This window comes from Episyrphus balteatus, chromosome 1 (genome assembly GCF_945859705.1).
Source record: "Episyrphus balteatus chromosome 1, idEpiBalt1.1, whole genome shotgun sequence".
Taxonomy (NCBI): Eukaryota; Metazoa; Arthropoda; class Insecta; order Diptera; family Syrphidae; genus Episyrphus; species Episyrphus balteatus.
Genome location: NC_079134.1, coordinates 71474263 through 71489822, shown reverse-complemented (window position 1 = coordinate 71489822; position 15560 = coordinate 71474263). Strand labels below are relative to the sequence as shown.

The 15560-nt window shown below is 31.9% G+C and overlaps 1 protein-coding gene and 2 long non-coding RNA genes across 5 annotated transcripts in view; all 3 read right to left on the bottom strand.

The window, feature by feature from the left end:
- The window catches only part of LOC129905981 (lachesin), a 522046-nt gene that overhangs the window by 66227 nt on the left and 440259 nt on the right, over positions 1-15560 (bottom strand). The gene's annotated exons all lie outside the window — the stretch shown is intronic.
- LOC129905985 (uncharacterized) lies at positions 493-1181 on the bottom strand. The gene is made up of 3 exons (XR_008770686.1): positions 1103-1181; positions 986-1022; positions 493-798 (listed from the first exon to the last, which is right to left on the bottom strand). It is a non-coding gene; the product is annotated as an uncharacterized LOC129905985 (long non-coding RNA).
- Positions 10735-12481, bottom strand: LOC129905987 (uncharacterized). The gene is made up of 3 exons (XR_008770688.1): positions 11553-12481; positions 11436-11472; positions 10735-11248 (listed from the first exon to the last, which is right to left on the bottom strand). It is a non-coding gene; the product is annotated as an uncharacterized LOC129905987 (long non-coding RNA).

The window sequence follows — 15560 nt, the reverse complement described above, 5'->3', positions numbered from 1 at the left end:
GATAGATAGATAGATAGATAGATAGATAGATAGATAGATAGATAGATAGATAGATAGATAGATAGATAGATAGATAGATAGATAGATAGATAGATAGATAGATAGATAGATAGATAGATAGATAGATAGATAGATAGATAGATAGATAGATAGATAGATAGATAGATAGATAGATAGATAGATAGATAGATAGATAGATAGATAGATAGATAGATAGATAGATAGATAGATAGATAGATAGATAGATAGATAGATAGATAGATAGATAGATAGATAGATAGATAGATAGATAGATAGATAGATAGATAGATAGATAGATAGATAGATAGATAGATAGATAGATAGATAGATAGATAGATAGATAGATAGATAGATAGATAGATAGATAGATAGATAGATAGATAGATAGATAGATAGATAGATAGATAGATAGATAGATAGATAGATAGATAGATAGATAGATAGATAGATAGATAGATAGATAGTGTAACGTGGCAATGGCGGCATTTTTATCATTAAAATTCATACTTAAAAACTAACATGCACATATCTAACTACCATCATAATTAAAATAAAACTTAATAATAATAACTTAAATATAAACTAACTACTCATGCCATAACTAATCTACTATCATCATACATAAGTGTAGGGAGGAGGTGATCATACACACCCCCTCAACCTATCCAGCAACATTATGTGATCCTCGATCCATCCATCCAGTTTCCCCTGTTTCTGAATGCATATTATATTCATAGATACAATAATTACAAGCATAGTTGCATTCCGAGAATATATCTGAAATTAAATGAGATATGGTTAATACGATTATCTTATATGTTAAAATAGATGAGATAGATAAGCAGAAAAAAAATTCAAGCGACTATCTCAGCCTCATCCATTGAGATTAAGGCCAAGATGTCTCCCATTTCTATTGATATTTTTTTTTTTTTTGCCAATCTATCCAATCATCCAAAATACTTACCCTGCACCTTTTCTTTGATGTTCCTCAGAAACTAAAACTAAAAATATAAAGAAAAGAAAGTAAAAGAAATGTTAAATTTTATATAAAAAGTATTAAAACAAAACAAATAAAACTTACCAAAGACCTGTTGCCCATCTTCCACCACGTTGAGTTTTCTTTTATATATTTACACAATTAATTTTGACACTTAACCACAAACACGATTTATCTCACTCTAAAGGTAGAGTGAAGAGTATGGATATACTTTATTTTCTCAAGTCGGCCATTGCTTTTTGGGACAAATGCAAAAAGGAGAAAAAAAAAAAGTAGCAAAGAAAGTGATTGTAGTAGATTGTTTTATAGGAAGCTTAGATCGTAACCGGAAATGAGATATTTAGTGGCGGTTACACCTTGAATTCCAAAGAAAGTAGTAAAATTGCACGAAATATTAAGAATAGTCTTATAGAAAGCTTATAGGATTAAAATCTGCAATAGATACTCTGTGATAGTAGTTTTAAGATAAAAATAAGATTTCAAACTGTGATAATAGGTGTAAGGTAGGAATAAATTTATTAGTACAATAGTATTAAATGTTAGTAAGCGATATAGTAGTATTATATAACCAATATTGTCTAGAAGATTAAGGAAGACAAACGACAAAACCTCTACTAATATCCAGCTATCTTACGGGGATGATTTATGTATTTATAAAACAAAGAAAATTTGGGTTTATGTACACTTAGGATCTTTGTTAGAATGATTAGACAAAGGGTAATCAGATAGATTACAAATCTTGATCAGTCCGGTGCTATTAGAACTTTGTACTGCCTTTTAATTTAATTCGATTTTATTTCAAAAATAGAAAAGTGTTGAAGTTTATAACTTTTCAATAAAAGTAAATAAAAATAATAATTAAAATGAAATAAAAGCAAAGTTCAAGTTATTTTAATAAAAAAAAAAAAAATACTTTAGTCACCGAAAGTGCTCCTAATTATTTGAAGTGCTCAAACCCCTAAAAGACTTCAAAAAGATAATAGGATAAAACGAGAAAATTTCAATATTTCAATTTGAATAATACGCAGAGGTACTAATTAGTGATCCAGGGGCTCCGCATTTCAAGGTGGACACGAAAGGTGCCTCTGCCCCCTTTTTTTTTACATTTGTAAGGATACCAATAGATGTCAGGGTATTACTCTATAAATAGTAAAGGAGTTGTTGAGAGGAAAGAAAATCCATGATCCTGATTTCGAAGGATAAAAGGACCTGACACAAATACTCCATACATATATTGAGATAGTGGTAGACAAGGTCTACAAAAATCACATAAAATACATTGAACAATTACAAAAAAAAAAAAAGATAATTTTTGAAATACATTATCTAAAAGAACAAACAAAAAAAAAAAAAAAAAGAAAAGAGTGTCGTAAAGTTAATTTTATTGTTAATAATTTTTTTTTAAAATTAAATTTTAAATCAGTAATTTTTTTTTATAACGTAAATTTAAAATAACGTAATTGAAAAAGTGTCAAATCACAATCTGTCCTTGAAGTGTGCTTTGTTCGCGCAAAAGAAATTTTTAATATTACATATATAAAAAGGTATCGTTCCTGATCTGTGCTGCCGGCAGGACGTCGAGGGACGAGGATAAAACGTGAGTACATTTTTATTGTTAAAAATTTTCTGGGACGAACAAAGATACCCCAGGCCAACATATACATATATATATATGCCTTTAAGAACAGAAATTGGTTATTTTCTTTTTTTTATTTAGTTTAAAAATAAATTTTTTTTGAAATTAATTAATTCTTTTTAAATGAATTCTATACATAATACATTAATGATATTAAAATTTGATATTTCACAAGATAAATAAATGATTTTCCTTTTTATAACGAAGTTGGAAATTTCTTGATGAACGCTAAATTATAAATATGATGTGCTAAATATAAAGCGATCAGGTGTGTGAAGGTCTTTGTCAGATCGTTTAAGAAGAGACGATTTGGACATGACGTGATATAGTTTTTTTTAGATTCTTAGCTGGTAAGCGAATTAGGGGCCATTTTCTACAAAATTTAGGCCAAAGAAGATGGCAATGGTATGTTTTTCAAACATAGGGGAGGGATGGCCAAGCTTATGCCAATAACACCAGGTAAGCCTTCTTGGTTCTAGCGAACCATTATCTTGATGTGACGATGGATATAGGGATAAAGATATTTTATCTTTTATAAGAAAGATAAAAAGTAAATTAGGTTTAGAATAGTTAGATATAAGGGGGGGTATTATTAATAACTAATATAGTATTCTCTACTTTAGTTAAAATTAGAGGGTAAGGATTATTTAAACTATATAAATTTAAACATACAATTTAAATAAAAATTAAATAAACTAGGTTAATTAGGTTAATAAATACATTTATCTAAATTTTCAATAGGGTATGATATCGTTGTTTATCCATTCTTACATCGGGGTAATGGCATAGGCATTGTGAGTTATGTGCATTTCATTTTACTTTCTACCGTCTGATCTTAAGTCCGTCTGATTTACATAATTTAGTAGCTTTCTTTCTATTCTTCTTTTTATTTTATATTCTTCTAAAATCGGCATGATAATTTTTTTTTGAGATTGAGCGAGCGTGTCAGTAAAGGACAAGAACCACCCCGTCCGACGAGCCTTAGCCGTGCCCGAGACAAGCATGCCGCCGTCCTTCTACGAAACACAAAAGTTGCCACTTTGGTACAAGTAAAGCTCATTTCAATGGCGCCCAACGAATAGTTTTTTTTATCCATTCATGAGACTAATTAGTACTTCAAGGGGACGATTTTCTTCTGAAGGTCGTCACCTTGGACTTCTAATAGCCTCTTTACATCTTTCAAATTTTACTTTTCTATATTTTTAATACATACTCACAGCCGTATATACTCCTGGCTCTTTCCAATGGTTTTAAAAATTTCTGTCCAAAACTTCGGTCCTCAGAACCAGTGTTTCCGTGAGGAAATTGGATGAATTATTATGGAAGCAGGAGTGGGACGATTTTGAGAGGCCACATGCATCACGCTATCCTACGAATTAAAGGCACAGACCAGTTTCTAGTGAGGCGTGAGCTTTGGTCTTAAAAATTCGTCCGTATTGATGCTAAACCAGATATTTAGGCCAGCCTTCAATCAGGTTTTTTCAATCGGTGTAAGTAGTGGCAGGAAGGGAAGGTTTTGCATCAATACTCGCTTGGATCAAGAAGGTTCCAGCTAACAACATGACAGACTTGACTGACAGGACTTATAGACATTTTCATTTTTTTTTGAAAAGACATCTGACTTAGAGTCTTCACACACCACCGCAACAACAAATAAACATCTCTTAAAAGAAAACAACAAACATTAAGAAAAATTCCAATAAAAATTAAAACAGTTTAATTTGAATACTAATAAATTGTTTTATTTATATTTTTTTTTATCTACATAGCTTCAATATTTGTATTTCCTTACGACATTTTTTTTTTAATTTTTTTTTAAGTTCCGAGAATAAGAACTATATTCTGGAGTTTGAATTTTGTTATTACATTCTGAATTAAGAAGTTTTAAACAAATCATTAAAATTTTTTTTTAGTTGTAGCTAACGTGAACTAAGCTTAAACTAAGGAAATAGATTTTTTTTTGTTTTTTTAGATACACATAGCTTACTGAATTTCTCATTTTTTTTTATATATTCCTTTCCTTTTTATCTTTTACTTCATTTTTTTTTATTTCTTTTCATTTTTTTTAGTTAAAATAAATAAGAGAAAATCCTAAACTTTTTCATTAAAGTTTATGTATTTTCATTACATTTAAGGTGATTTCTTTTACTCTAGATTTTTGAACTGGTTTCAAAAAATTTTTAGACAGTAAAAGGAAGAAACAAAAAAAAAAAATAAGAGAGAATACCTGAATAATTCCCTATATTTTTTTTGTTATTTTAGTTAGTTTTTTTTTTATTTTATTTTTTTTTTTTTTTACATTTCTGAATATTACCTTGCATTTATTTTATATTTTAACAATTTTTCTAAATAATTTATTTTATTCTCGTGAATTTTGAATTACATTTTTTTTTACATTTAAAATTTTTTTTTTATAATCTTTTTTATTGTTTAGCCAGACTAAATAGTAAAAAGAGAGAAAAAGAGAAGTGAGAGGGAAAAACATGGCAGGTAGAAATACTGGGGCAATACCTAGAAATAGTTTGCCAAGTCCGTTTGTTAGGTACCCGCTTAGAACCCTTACAGAGGAAATGGTAGACAGGGTGTCTACGGCTGGAGGTATTCCAAGCGCGATGTCCACCTTGAATAGCGATGCCCTAAGTAGGTCAATGGGTGAAAACTCAGCTGTACGATATGGGTCAGATAGGTCCAGAAATATTCGAAGTGAAGCGGGAAGGGAATTTGCTCTTCATCGGCCTACGATCGAGGAGATTGATGAAGATGATGACCTGAACGGTACAAATGAGGATTATGATATCCTTGAACAAATTCGACAGATACAGATCGAAGATAGAAATGTTCAGGCTGAAATTGAAGCTTTAAATCGGAGAACTCAAAGCAAACAAAGTCTAAATTCAGATGATAATAGTTTGGGACTTAAGACTAAATTATCAGAAAGTAAAGCAGTGTCATCTGAGCACAGCTTTAAGCAAATAAACAAAAGTCATGAACAGAGTCGCCAATCATATGCAACTGATACAGACTTTATAAAAAAAATTGCAGAGGAAAGCATATCAGGGAAGATAGAATCAGCGATATCTGTTGCTGTCCGTGAGTGTAATGATAGAACACTAAGTATGTTTCATGAGGGTATGTCGAAGATGTTTGTCAATATGGATACAAAAATTAAAGAAATAAATAAGAAAATTAGTGTCCTTGAAAAGCCCTCGATGCAACAAACTTATGTCCCTACAAGTCAAAACAATAATACTTCCACATCGAAACACAGTATACCTAACACAGTTACACCTCAAACAACAAATCAGTTCACTCATGCTAGGCAAAGTAGAAATTCTCAAAATTTAAGAGATAATTTTAGACGAGTGAATGTGCAAAAATGGGAAGTTAAGTTCGATGGGTCACCAAAGTCCATACCTGTTGAAAGTTTCATTTTTAGGGTTGAGTCTCAGCAAAGAAAATACAACCTGAGTGATGAAGATCTATTGGCAGATTTTCACTATTTGTTGTCAGGTGCTGCTGCGACATGGTACTGGCAGTACCTTGAAGAGAATGATAGTGACTCAATGTTGTTAAGTTACCAAGATCTAAAATCTGAATTAAGGAATCAATTTAAAAATAAGAGAAAAGATCCAGAAATCTTACGTCTAATTATGGATAGAAAACAACTTGCTCATGAGACTTTTGACGAGTTTTACAGTGATGTCAGGGCTTTATTTTTACAGATGAGTAACCGGCTCACTGATCAAGATAAGTTAGGGATTGTGAGACCAAATATAAAGGACAAAGTAGCTAATCTTATTTTTAGCAGTTCAATTAATTCAATTCGCGAATTAAGGGAAGAGTGTAGACGAGCTGAAATTCACTTAGAAGCAAGAGAGGTTAGGTTTCGTAAAAATGTAAGTGAAATAGAACACAAGAAACAACAAGAAGAAGATGAATGGAAAAGAGAAGATAGTTTTGATAATGAATGTGATGATGAATATGAATTAGCAGCTATGCAGCAAAACAGGCAGAATTCAAATTTCAATAAGAAAAGTTTAGGTCCAATTAGAAATTTTGAAAAGGATAAACGACCTTCTGGTAGTAATGACTTTAAAGATGTGGAAAACAACAAAACGACATGTCCTTCAGGGTTCCATACCATGACGTGTTATTGTTGTGGGCAGGGAAATATATCCTTTAAATGCGCGTCATGCATGGGAAAAGTGCAAGTCGGGAGTTCGTCCGGGAGTCAACTACCGACGAAAACTCAACCTCCCGCGAATTAGACGTAGAAGGAAAAATACAAATTTTAAAAAGAAAAGTAAATGAAAGTGAAATATTAACACAATCTGATGAAATTCCCAGAAAATCACTCCACCAAAGACTTATTGACTATCAAACAGCCAGAAAACGAATTTTTGGTGAAGAGTTGCAGCAATCTGCAAAGAAATCAAAAAATTATAAAAAGATCTTAAAACTTAGGGAAAAATGTGCAATATCTAGGCTGCATAAGAAAAGAATAGAATCGTCTGTGTTAACAAATACTGACGATAATAGACCATATACAAAAGTATATATTTGTGGTGAAGAGATGCTCGGTCTATTAGATAGTGGAGCATCTGTTAGTTGTTTGGGGAGTAGTGCAATAGATTTCATAAGAAAACACAACATTGAAATCATAAACATGAATATAGGTATAAAAACAGCTGATGGAAAGAACCAACAAATCCTGGGTAGATTTAAAACAAAAGTTTCCTGGGGAAATAAAATTCAAGATTTAGAAATATATGTAGTGCCAGGTCTTCAACAAAAATTATACTTGGGAGTGGACTTTTGGAGAGCTTTCAAGGTAGCTCCGAACATTGTGAGTGCTTTAGACATTCCATCGCCGATGGTAGGGCCAGATCCTGATCCGGTACGGGATCTCTCACCAACACAACTTGGAGATCTGGAGCGGGTCAAGCAGCTGTTTCCTTCGTTTGCAGTGTTGGGATTGGGAAAAACTCATCTAGAAGAACATGTCATAGAAATGGAAGATGATATACCAATAAAACAGCGACATTACCCAATCTCACCTGTTATACAGAAGTTGATGTACGCGGAACTTGACCGGATGCTCGACCTCGGAGTCATAGAAGTCAGCAATAGTGCATATAGCTCTCCCGTTGTGCTGGTGAGAAAACCTGGGAAGAACAGACTTTGCTTGGACTCACGTAAAGTGAACGCGGCTACAAAAAAATTTGCATATCCGCTACCACACATAGAAGGACTTATAAGCCGCTTGCAAGACACTCATTTTATATCCAGCATTGATTTAAAGGATGCTTTCTGGCAGATTCCACTGGAGGCCAAGTCAAGGGAGAAGACAGCCTTCACAGTCCCTGGACGACCATTGTATCAGTTTACGGTGATGCCGTTTGGACTGTGCAATGCCGCTCAGAGAATGTGCAAGCTGATGGACAAAGTCATTCCCGGTCGTATGAGGGAGAATGTCTTTGTCTATCTGGATGATCTTTTGATTTGTTCGCCAGATTTCGAATCGCACATTAAAGCATTAGAGGAGGTAGCAAAATGTTTGCGTGACGCTGGTCTCACTATAAACGTGGAGAAAAGCAAATTCTGCTTCAAGGAGATTAAGTACCTTGGTTATTTCATCGGCGATGGGTGTATAAGAACTGACCCAGATAAAGTCTCGGCGGTAAAGGACTTCCCAATTCCAAAGACTTCTAAGCAACTCCGTCGGTTCCTGGGAATGACAGGCTGGTATAGAAGGTTCATACCAAATTATGCGACCATTTCAGCTCCAATGACCGATTGCCTGAAGAAAGGCAAATTATTTTGCATGACAGACGAAGCGGTCAAGGCCTTCGAGGAGCTGAAAAACATGTTGGTATCAGCGCCTATATTAACGAACCCGGACTTTTCGAAGCACTTTTACATTCAGTGCGATGCATCGACTTCAGGTGTAGGGAGTGTCCTTTTCCAGAAAGATGCTGAGGAGAACGAACGACCCATAGCATTCATGTCTCAGAAACTGAATTCCGCTCAAAGGAATTATACAGTGACTGAACTTGAATGCTATGCGGCCGTTCTGTCGGTAAAGAAGTTCAGGGCATACATTGAGGGATTACCATTTACCATAATAACGGATCATGCCAGCTTAAAATGGCTTATGACCCAAAAGGATCTATCGGGGCGACTAGCCAGATGGAGTTATAAGTTGCAGGTTTTCGTTTTCAAAATTGAACATCGAAAGGGTGTCCTCAATGTAGTCCCTGATACTCTCTCACGTATCCATATGGACGAGCTCAATCCCGAAATAGAAATGCAGGAAGTTGATCTCAGTTCTCCATATTTCTGTTCTCAGGAATATGAGGAACTGAAGAAAACAGTGACGGAAAACCAAGAAAGATTGCCTGATGTATGTGTTTCGGAAGGTTTCGTTTACAAACGGACAGACAAAAGAACCGGTGACGAGCTTCAAGAAGACAGAGCCTGGAAGCTCTGGGTTCCGAAGGAGTTGCATAGAAGCCTCTTGGAAGCGGCACATAATTCACCAGCTGCAGGACATGGAGGAATCCATAAAACTCTGGCAAAATTAAGACAAAAATACTTTTGGCCAAATATGACCACAGATGTACGTGATCATGTAAGTTCATGTGAAATCTGCAAGTGCAATAAACCATTATCTGTGATATCACGACCTCCGATGGGAAATCAAGTCGTGACAGAAAAACCTTTTCAAAGGTTATATATAGATTTTTTAGGACCGTACCCTAAAACGAAAGCAGGGAACACACACATTTTTATTTGCCTAGATCACTTCAGCAAATTTGTTTTCCTAAAACCAATAAGAAAAGCTACATCAGTGATAATAGTTCAGTACTTAGAAGAAAACATATTTCATATTTTCGGAGTACCAGAGTACATCCATTCAGACAATGGAAAACAGTTTGTCTCTGAACTGTTTTCCAGCTTTCTCAAGAGATATGGTGTTAAACACATCAGAACCGCATTTTATTCGCCACAAGCGAACGCATCTGAAAGAGTAAATCGTTCAGTATTAGCTAAAATTAGATCATATCTAGAAACAGATCAACGGAACTGGGACACACATGCAAGCAGTGCAGCATTTTCACTAAGAAGTGTAATCCATGATTCGATTGCGTTCGAACCATACTACGCAGTATTTGGTTCGCAAATGGTGCAACATGGAGGTTCGTATGAATTTCTACGAAAATTAAATGCTTTAAAAGATGGAAACATAACAATAAATAACAATAATGACAAACTCGAATTAATAAGAAAGAAAATTTTTGAAAATCTTAAATTGGCTCATGAAAAAACAACAAAAACGTATAACACTAGATGTAGAGACATTAAATATAATGTAGGTCAGATAGTTTACAGACGAAATTTCAAACAAAGTAGCTTAGCAGACTCGTATAACGCAAAATTAGGTCCTAAATTCTTGAAATCAATTGTACTTAAAACGGTTGGAAACTCTTTGTATGAAATAGGGAATCTCCGAGGAGAAAAAGTAGGAGTTTTTCATACAAAAGATCTGCATACTTAAAAAAAAAAAAAAAAAAAAAAAAAAAAAAATCTTGATAATCCGTTCTACTAAGACAAGTCTCTATAGTATATCTTGAATTCTGTGATAAAACTACTTCGTGAATTATGTGCTCTTATTTTATAAACCCTACTTCTGTGATAAACTTCCTTTGAAGTTAGAATCACTCTTATTTTTGTGTAAAACTTACACCTCTACATCTGTGATATACAACTGTGATACAATTCTGTGATATTTTTGCATGTCCGATATTTATCCGATTATTTTATATGTATTTATTTAGTATCAGAGATTTACTTTTATTTATTTAGCTTTGTCTTTTAAATTTGTATTTACTTTTATAGTCAATTTCATTTTTTTTTAATTTTAATGTGCAATATAGTTTTAAGAACAAACATCTGTGATACTAAGAAAATTTTTTTTGTATAAATTCCCTCCACTGAGATACCTACGTAACGAATTTTTTTTTTGTCAACCAAAAATGTTCCGACTAATCTTCATCACAACAAAAAAAAAAAAAAAAAAAAATCGAAAAATTCTGTCAGTGTATAATCGCACTATTTGTCATAATAAATGCCCGGCTTAATCAGTAGAGCAGGAGAGTTCAGGGCGGGGCTCTTGCCACACGTTGAATGATTTAAAATTCATTAATAGGTCAATAATACCACCAGATCCACTTCTTTTTACGATGCTCATGACCTCACGACCACTCAGCCATAATCATCGAGCTTGTAACGTGGCAATGGCGGCATTTTTATCATTAAAATTCATACTTAAAAACTAACATGCACATATCTAACTACCATCATAATTAAAATAAAACTTAATAATAATAACTTAAATATAAACTAACTACTCATGCCATAACTAATCTACTATCATCATAAGTGTAGGGAGGAGGTGATCATACACACCCCCTCAACCTATCCAGCAACATTATGTGATCCTCGATCCATCCATCCAGTTTCCCCTGTTTCTGAATGCATATTATATTCATAGATACAATAATTACAAGCATAGTTGCATTCCGAGAATATATCTGAAATTAAATGAGATATGGTTAATACGATTATCTTATATGTTAAAATAGATGAGATAGATAAGCAGAAAAAAAATTCAAGCGACTATCTCAGCCTCATCCATTGAGATTAAGGCCAAGATGTCTCCCATTTCTATTGATATTTTTTTTTTTTTTGCCAATCTATCCAATCATCCAAAATACTTACCCTGCACCTTTTCTTTGATGTTCCTCAGAAACTAAAACTAAAAATATAAAGAAAAGAAAGTAAAAGAAATGTTAAATTTTATATAAAAAGTATTAAAACAAAACAAATAAAACTTACCAAAGACCTGTTGCCCATCTTCCACCACGTTGAGTTTTCTTTTATATATTTACACAATTAATTTTGACACTTAACCACAAACACGATTTATCTCACTCTAAAGGGAGAGTGAAGAGTATGGATATACTTTATTTTCTCAAGTCGGCCATTGCTTTTTGGGACAAATGCAAAAAGGAGAAAAAAAAAAAAGTAGCAAAGAAAGTGATTGTAGTAGATTGTTTTATAGGAAGCTTAGATCGTAACCGGAAATGAGATATTTAGTGGCGGTTACACCTTGAATTCCAAAGAAAGTAGTAAAATTGCACGAAATATTAAGAATAGTCTTATAGAAAGCTTATAGGATTAAAATCTGCAATAGATACTCTGTGATAGTAGTTTTAAGATAAAAATAAGATTTCAAACTGTGATAATAGGTGTAAGGTAGGAATAAATTTATTAGTACAATAGTATTAAATGTTAGTAAGCGATATAGTAGTATTATATAACCAATATTGTCTAGAAGATTAAGGAAGACAAACGACAAAACCTCTACTAATATCCAGCTATCTTACGGGGATGATTTATGTATTTATAAAACAAAGAAAATTTGGGTTTATGTACACTTAGGATCTTTGTTAGAATGATTAGACAAAGGGTAATCAGATAGATTACAAATCTTGATCAGTCCGGTGCTATTAGAACTTTGTACTGCCTTTTAATTTAATTCGATTTTATTTCAAAAATAGAAAAGTGTTGAAGTTTATAACTTTTCAATAAAAGTAAATAAAAATAATAATTAAAATGAAATAAAAGCAAAGTTCAAGTTATTTTAATAAAAAAAAAAAAAATACTTTAGTCACCGAAAGTGCTCCTAATTATTTGAAGTGCTCAAACCCCTAAAAGACTTCAAAAAGATAATAGGATAAAACGAGAAAATTTCAATATTTCAATTTGAATAATACGCAGAGGTACTAATTAGTGATCCAGGGGCTCCGCATTTCAAGGTGGACACGAAAGGTGCCTCTGCCCCCTTTTTTTTTACATTTGTAAGGATACCAATAGATGTCAGGGTATTACTCTATAAATAGTAAAGGAGTTGTTGAGAGGAAAGAAAATCCATGATCCTGATTTCGAAGGATAAAAGGACCTGACACAAATACTCCATACATATATTGAGATAGTGGTAGACAAGGTCTACAAAAATCACATAAAATACATTGAACAATTACAAAAAAAAAAAAAGATAATTTTTGAAATACATTATCTAAAAGAACAAACAAAAAAAAAAAAAAAAAAGAAAAGAGTGTCGTAAAGTTAATTTTATTGTTAATAATTTTTTTTTAAAATTAAATTTTAAATCAGTAATTTTTTTTTATAACGTAAATTTAAAATAACGTAATTGAAAAAGTGTCAAATCACAATCTGTCCTTGAAGTGTGCTTTGTTCGCGCAAAAGAAATTTTTAATATTACATATATAAAAAGGTATCGTTCCTGATCTGTGCTGCCGGCAGGACGTCGAGGGACGAGGATAAAACGTGAGTACATTTTTATTGTTAAAAATTTTCTGGGACGAACAAAGATACCCCAGGCCAACATATACATATATATATATGCCTTTAAGAACAGAAATTGGTTATTTTCTTTTTTTTATTTAGTTTAAAAATAAATTTTTTTTGAAATTAATTAATTCTTTTTAAATGAATTCTATACATAATACATTAATGATATTAAAATTTGATATTTCACAAGATAAATAAATGATTTTCCTTTTTATAACGAAGTTGGAAATTTCTTGATGAACGCTAAATTATAAATATGATGTGCTAAATATAAAGCGATCAGGTGTGTGAAGGTCTTTGTCAGATCGTTTAAGAAGAGACGATTTGGACATGACGTGATATAGTTTTTTTTAGATTCTTAGCTGGTAAGCGAATTAGGGGCCATTTTCTACAAAATTTAGGCCAAAGAAGATGGCAATGGTATGTTTTTCAAACATAGGGGAGGGATGGCCAAGCTTATGCCAATAACACCAGGTAAGCCTTCTTGGTTCTAGCGAACCATTATCTTGATGTGACGATGGATATAGGGATAAAGATATTTTATCTTTTATAAGAAAGATAAAAAGTAAATTAGGTTTAGAATAGTTAGATATAAGGGGGGGTATTATTAATAACTAATATAGTATTCTCTACTTTAGTTAAAATTAGAGGGTAAGGATTATTTAAACTATATAAATTTAAACATACAATTTAAATAAAAATTAAATAAACTAGGTTAATTAGGTTAATAAATACATTTATCTAAATTTTCAATAGGGTATGATATCGTTGTTTATCCATTCTTACATCGGGGTAATGGCATAGGCATTGTGAGTTATGTGCATTTCATTTTACTTTCTACCGTCTGATCTTAAGTCCGTCTGATTTACATAATTTAGTAGCTTTCTTTCTTTTCTTCTTTTTATTTTATATTCTTCTAAAATCGGCATGATAATTTTTTTTTGAGATTGAGCGAGCGTGTCAGTAAAGGACAAGAACCACCCCGTCCGACGAGCCTTAGCCGTGCCCGAGACAAGCATGCCGCCGTCCTTCTACGAAACACAAAAGTTGCCACTTTGGTACAAGTAAAGCTCATTTCAATAGATAGATAGATAGATAGATAGATAGATAGATAGATAGATAGATAGATAGATAGATAGATAGATAGATAGATAGATAGATAGATAGATAGATAGATAGATAGATAGATAGATAGATAGATAGATAGATAGATAGATAGATAGATAGATAGATAGATAGATAGATAGATAGATAGATAGATAGATAGATAGATAGATAGATAGATAGATAGATAGATAGATAGATAGATAGATAGATAGATAGATAGATAGATAGATAGATAGATAGATAGATAGATAGATAGATAGATAGATAGATAGATAGATAGATAGATAGATAGATAGATAGATAGATAGATAGATAGATAGATAGATAGATAGATAGATAGATAGATAGATAGATAGATAGATAGATAGATAGATAGATAGATAGATAGATAGATAGATAGATAGATAGATAGATAGATAGATAGATAGATAGATAGATAGATAGATAGATAGATAGATAGATAGATAGATAGATAGATAGATAGATAGATAGATAGATAGATAGATAGATAGATAGATAGATAGATAGATAGATAGATAGATAGATAGATAGATAGATAGATAGATAGATAGATAGATAGATAGATAGATAGATAGATAGATAGATAGATAGATAGATAGATAGATAGATAGATAGATAGATAGATAGATAGATAGATAGATAGATAGATAGATAGATAGATAGATAGATAGATAGATAGATAGATAGATAGATAGATAGATAGATAGATAGATAGATAGATAGATAGATAGATAGATAGATAGATAGATAGATAGATAGATAGATAGATAGATAGATAGATAGATAGATAGATAGATAGATAGATAGATAGATAGATAGATAGATAGATAGATAGATAGATAGATAGATAGATAGATAGATAGATAGATAGATAGATAGATAGATAGATAGATAGATAGATAGATAGATAGATAGATAGATAGATAGATAGATAGATAGATAGATAGATAGATAGATAGATAGATAGATAGATAGATAGATAGATAGATAGATAGATAGATAGATAGATAGATAGATAGATAGATAGATAGATAGATAGATAGATAGATAGATAGATAGATAGATAGATAGATAGATAGATAGATAGATAGATAGATAGATAGATAGATAGATAGATAGATAGATAGATAGATAGATAGATAGATAGATAGATAGATAGATAGATAGATAGATAGATAGATAGATAGATAGATAGATAGATAGATAGATAGATAGATAGATAGATAGATAGATAGATAGATAGATAGATAGATAGATAGATAGATAGATAGATAGATAGATAGATAGATAGATAGATAGATAGATAGATAGATAGATAGATAGATAGATAGATAGATAGAT